We start from the raw sequence: 6,156 nt of genomic DNA, 5'->3' as shown, positions 1-6,156 counted from the left end.
TGACGCCCTTCTTCAGTGTTTGCTCAGGTGGTTGTGGAAATACTTAGGGGGGTGACCTCCATCAGTGAATTGGATGGGAACTCACAGTGGGGCAGGACTTGTGTCATCATGCTTTGTGGACAGTTGTTTCCCCTCAGTTACCTATGGTCAATGAAGGTCCGAAAATATTCAGTGGAAAATTCCATAAATAGTTCATAAGTTTTAAATTGCACACAGTTCTGAGTAGCGTGATGAAATCTCGCACCATCCCACTCCCTCCTGCCTGGGATGGGAATTCTCCCCATGTCCACAGCTTGTGTTCAGGTAACCCTTATTTTACTTCATAATGTCCCCAAAGCCCAAGAGTAGTGATGCTGGTGCTATGGATATACCAAGAAGCTGTAAAGTGCTCTTAAGTGAAAAGGTAAAACTTCTCCACTTAATAAGGAAAGAAAAACATCGTATGCTGAAGTTGCTGAGATCTACAGTAAGACGAATCTTCATGACATTGGGAAGAAGGAAAAAGAAATTCATGCTAGTTTTGCTGTCGCTCCTCAAACTGCCAAAGTTCCAGCCACGGTGAGTCCAAGACCATCCACCGGAGGTCTTGGAACGTCCCCTCGGATAAGGGAGCACTACCGTAGGTACTGCAGGCTGTCACGGTGTTGTCGAGGATAAGGCACGTGTGACACTGTTGTCACACAGCTGATACCCTAGGCTGTGCTTGTTGGAACAGTTTACCTGCGCACTGACCCAGAAGCTGGGGATGCAGGTGGCATCCTCAGCCTCCTCTTGCTTCACCAGCCCGTGCTGTGTAGCTGCTGCAGCATGTCACCACAGTGGCATTGACCTATTCCCTAAGCCACTGTTTCCTCTTTTTCCTGGGGCTGCTGAGGCAGCGGTTCTCCATGCCTTGAGGATCACAGGAAGCTTGCAGTTGCGAGGCTCCAGGCTGCTGGCAGGGATTGAGAACCTCGGTGCGATGGGAGGCAGATGATGGGGAGATGGGCGGCGCTGGAGCCACACGCTACTCAGAACTGTGTGCAATTTAAAACTTATGAACTATTTATGGAATTTTCCATTGAATATTTTTTGTTCAGCAGCTTCTCAGGGGTTTGGGGGTGCTGTCGGGTTTTAATTATCTTCTGGACGAGGAAGGTGGCCACGGGGTGGCTGTGCTTGGGAACACTGTGTGTGTTCTTGACCAGAGGTAGGTCTCTTAGACAAGAGGTTTCAAAAGGTGGTTTGCCCACTAACAAGGTGTGTGTGATGTACCCAAGGGACCACACATCCACCTTGAAACGGTGCCCTTTCTTTCCCAGCACCCTGGGAGTTATGTAATCAGGAGTCCCACCCAGGGTCTTCCTCTGCCTTCCATCATGTTCGACTTTGGTTGCCAGTCCATATCTTCCCGTTTTCGCCTCCAGGTCATCATTCAGGAGGAGGGGGTACAGCTTGAGGTCCCGGTGAATAATCCAGTTTTAGGCAGGTGCTGGCAGCCAAGGATGATCTACTGCGGGCAGTAGCGCCCTCGGGCTCGGTGCTCTCCCCTTGTGCAACTCCATGAGAGGTCTCAGGTGGCAGAGCTCCAGCACCAGGAGCATGAGTTGTCCTTGAAAAAGCCACGGACACCTGAGATAGGCTGGTGGGCAAGGCTGCAGTGAGTACAGTGAGAGGCTGGAGACGTCTCCAGGGACGTCTCCTCTGGGTGCAGATTGAGTAGCAGTGACTCAGGTGCGATCTTTCCGGAGAACACCTCCTTGGTGTTTGCCTCCAAGGTTTTGATGCTCTCAGCAAAGCCACCCTTGCCAAAAAAGCAGCCTGCCTGTAATGCCGCCGGCAGGTTTACTAGGACCTCCAAGATCTCTGCAGAGTGGCTGCTGGGACCCCAGGAGCCACAACTCCAGGGAGGCTTTCCCAGGGTTGGCTAGTGCCTGTGCCATCAGCTATTACTCTTTAAAATAACATTTCATTTGAATAAAGATTTACCTTCCCATGGAATTACAGATGCTTTATTCTGTATGTGAAGCACAAGTTTAGGAAGTTATTTTAGAACCAGAGTGGTGGGAATCCACCAGTGGTAGACCAGGATCCTGTAGCTCAGGCTGTCTTGGTAGCTCTCCAAGTAACTTTTCTCTCCCACAGACCAGTCCCCTCAGTGTATAGGCATTCTCTGGAACTGGTGGTGGTGGTATTCTGTCCCCTTCTGTGGGGCCTCACTGTCACATGATGGATGTCTGCAATCACTGTTCTACCCCAGTTTCCAACTCTAGGGCCAGGTATTCAACGGCATAGTGACTAAAAGGCTGTTCAGAGAACCCTGACCAAGATTAATTTACCCAAAGTTGGAACAGAAGGACACAGTCAAGTTTAAGATCAAATGCTTTCTGTAGTGGCAGAAGGGAGTGCCTAACTTTGACGTTTGCAAATGCAAAGAGAGGCACGGGTTCTCCAAAAGTTTAGAAAATCGTATGAGGTCTGAGTCAGGAAAGGATTCAAGAATCCACCACCACGTATTGAATCATATAGGAGCAGAGCACTTCATGCGTATGCTTTTTGTTTTTCAGACAAGGTCTTGCTCTGTTGCCCAGGCGGGAGTGCAGTGGCACAATCATGGCTCACTGCAGCCTCGACCTCCTGGGATCAGGCAATCCTCCCACCTCAGCCTCCCTAGTAGCTGGTACTGCAGGTGCACACCACCACACCTGGTAAAAACAAAACCAAACACAACTGTAGAGACATGTCTCTGTTGCCCAGAATAGTCTCAAACTCCTGGGCTCAAGTGATCCTCCCACCACAGCCTCCCAAAGTGTTGAGATTACAGGTGTAAGCCACTGCGCTAGGCCTTATGTGTGTACTTAATTTAAACTTCATCCTTTAAGGCAGCTATTAGTACCCCTATTTTTTTAAAAAAATTATTTATTTATTTTTAAGGCAGAGTCTGGCTCTGTTGCCCTGGCTGGAGTGCAGTGGTACAATCTCAGCTCACTGCAGCCTCCGCCTCCCAGGTTCAAGGGATTCTCTGCCTCAGCCTCCAGAGTTGCTGGGATTACAGTCACGCACTACCACATTCAGTTAAGTTTTTATATTTTTGATAGAGACGGGGTTTCACCATGTTGACCAGGCTGGTCTCAAACTTCTGATCTCAAGTGATCCTCCTGTCTCGGCCTCCCCAAGTGCTGGGATTACAGGCAAGAGCCACCCCGCCTGGCTAGTACCCCTATTTTTGTAATGAAGAAGCTGAGGTACAAAGAGGTTAAACAACTTGCTCAAAATTACCAAGTAGAAGCCTGAGATGGGGTATGGTAATTTATGATTCTACATTTATCCACCATATTAAGTCAACTGTGTTAAATCATGTTGAAGGAAGATGATGCGCTGTGATGTGTAATATTGGTGCAGTTCAGCATTACTGTGGTGCAGTGTCAAGTTCCAAAAGACACAAAACTGTCTGATCGGCCTGTAGCGCATCACCGCCCACCAGCAGTACCTGAAGACGCTTTCAGTCCCCTGCTAGTGCCCGTAGGAGTCCGGGCCGGTCCATTTACATTGAAGAAAAACTGATCCCAGCACCTAAGTTACCCAGACATCTTTTAGGCGGCAAGCTTTTCAGACAGTTTAACACATTTATTCTTGTTTTTTAAAAAAGGGCAAACACGTGGCGTTACAAAGGTCCTCCGTTTGGCACGCACCGGTGTCCCGGCAGCGCGCTGCGCTTCGACAGGCCAGTCTGTCTTCCCGCGGCGCCAGGGGTGAGAAGGTCAGGCAGGCGGGATTTGGGGTTTCCCGTGTTCCGGACCGGACACTTCGCCATCTTAACGAGCTACCACCTGGGTTAAGGGGCACCCAGGGCAGGTGCCCGGCCGGGGGTGAGGTAGCCGAGCCGCCGGTGCCTGGACGTGAACCCCTGCAGGGAGGGTCCGCGAGGGAAGCGAGCTCTCCACGGGTCCATGACAGCAGGCCCGCGGGGGCACGGAGCCTGCGCCAGGCAGTCTTTCTAGATCCTGGCCCAACTCGGCTGCTTTCGCGCCCGGGCTCCTTTTCCGAGTCCGGGATCCTAGAGCGATGCGCAGCGCAGTCCAGGGGTTCCCCCGGCGCGTTCTCGCCGTCTGGATAGTCGCTGGCCACGCCCCTCCGCTTCCACCCTGACACCGGCCCCTGGCCGCAAATGTCGCGAGACCTTCGTCCATCCTCCCGGCGTGGTTCCGCGGCTCACGGCGTCCAGAGCGCGCACGCAGGCCCCGGGAGCGCGGGTCACACAGGGCACGCTGGGTCGGCGGAACTGAGGCTTCCAGCTGTGGGCCTCCCTGGCCCGGTTGCCCAGTCTCGCGAGAGTTGGGAGTAAACAGCCCCGAATGGAGTGCCCAAGCGTGTTCGCCGCGGAGGCGCCGTTATCCCGGGCCTGCCGGCCCTGAGCTCCAGGCGGCGCAGGTACGTCAGCCGCCCGCGCGCGGCCTCCCCGACCCGCTTCGCCTAGCAGAGGCGGCCCGCTCGCTCAGGTGTGCCGGTTGCGTCCGAGGCCACGAGGCGAGGGCTGCCAGGGCCGGGCTGGGTCGGGGGAGGTGGGCGCGGGGCCTCCGGCGCTTGTTTGGACACAGCGTGTCTGCGCGCTCCGGCGGCTTGTTCCGTTGCATGGTTTTCTTTACGTGAAATGAGCATTCACCGAGTGAAACAATACGCCCTGCTCTGCCCCGAGCCTCCAAACAGACTCAATTATAGGTGCGCTTCCGGGGCAGTGCTGGCGTCAGGTTTAAAAGACCTCGATTCTTTGCCTTATCTCGGTCTGTGCATATTGCGCCGCTGGTTTTTGGAAATGCAGGGATTCTGTTCGGCGAACTCTCAGATCCAGATTGCCTTTTAAACCTACAGCTTCTTAAAAATCTTGCCTCGCCTTGGCATGGTTACGCTACCAAAGACCGTTGTGGATCGTATTTTTATTAAGATGTTTACCTTTCTTATTGGGTTGAGCCCCTGAGAATCTTGGCCTATTTGTCTACACAAATTAAGTTATTAGATTCCGATTGACGCTTCGAAATGACTTGGAGTGGAATAAAACCTGAGTTGATTCTGGAGACTCGTCCTTTAGTCTTAACTGTGTAGCTAAGCCCTCCTAACGTCAAGGTCTCCGATTGTATGTGTACGAAAAGGAGGGTTTGCAGAAGAGAAGTAATTCCTCTCCGTTTTTTTTTTCAATCTGGAAAATCCGCTTTTATTATTTATACTTTTTTTTAATGTAAGAGCTTTGAAGTAGAATTTACATACCATAAACTCCACCTGTTTTAAGTGTACTATTCATTGGTTTTTAGTAAATATACAGCTGCACAGTCACCACCAAATCCACTTTTAGAACATTTCCGTTACCCCAAGAGCTCTGATGCCCAGTTGTAGTTAATACCCATTTCCAAGCCCTGCCACAGGCAACCTTTCATCTACTTTGTCTTTCTAGATTTGCCTTTAATGATTATTTCGTATATTCAGATGGAAACATATGATATGCGGCCTTTTGTGTCAGGCTTCTTTCACTTAGCATGTTTTCACAGTTCATCCATGTTGTAACATGAATCAGGATTTCATTCCTTTTGTGACCAAATAATATTCAGTTGTATGGCTGTACCACATTTTGTTTAAGCATTTATGCAGAACACTTTTGGCAAATAAAAGTTTATTTTATGCTCTAATGTGTGATGCAGATGACAGCAAAACTGTTGATTGGGAATGGGAGCTGGGAACTGACCCAGACACGTGTCAAACGACTGCACTCCCCAGGTACCCCGTATAATCTAGAGTTGGTCCTTTCTATATAAAAAGGGAAAATTCCAATGCAGAGGTTGCGGAACCTTTGAAGCACCTAGGGATGAAGTGGGAGCTCTTCTAGTCAGGAGGTTAACAAGTACTAGGAAGACCGGGCCGGGCGCGGTGGCTCACGCCTGTAATCCCACACTTTGGGAGGCCGAGGCGGGCGGATCACGAGGTCAGGTGTTCAAGACCAGCCTGGCCAATGTGGTGAAACCCCCGTCTCTCTGAAAATACAAAAATTAGCTGGGCGCAATGGCAGGCCCCTGTAATCCCAGCTACTCGGGAGGCTGAGACAGGAGAATCGCGTGAACCCAGGCGGCAGAGGTTGTAGTGAGCCAAGATCATGCCACTGCACTCCAGCCTAGGCGACAGAGTGAGACT

At 51.1% G+C, this 6,156-nt stretch overlaps 1 protein-coding gene across 1 annotated transcript in view; it reads left to right on the top strand.

The window, feature by feature from the left end:
• Nucleotides 1–1,978: 1,978 nt before the first annotated feature.
• Nucleotides 1,979–6,156, top strand: part of MBTPS1 (membrane bound transcription factor peptidase, site 1) — a 66,013-nt gene continuing 61,835 nt past the window's right edge. The window contains exon 1 of the mRNA XM_055299720.2: nucleotides 1,979–4,410. The gene's annotated coding sequence lies outside the window, so the exon portion shown is untranslated. The remainder of the gene's footprint in view (nucleotides 4,411–6,156) is intronic.

The sequence above is a fragment of the Symphalangus syndactylus genome, chromosome 11 (assembly GCF_028878055.3).
Source record: "Symphalangus syndactylus isolate Jambi chromosome 11, NHGRI_mSymSyn1-v2.1_pri, whole genome shotgun sequence".
NCBI lineage: Eukaryota > Metazoa > Chordata > Mammalia > Primates > Hylobatidae > Symphalangus > Symphalangus syndactylus.
This window is presented reverse-complemented; position numbering and strand designations above follow the sequence as displayed.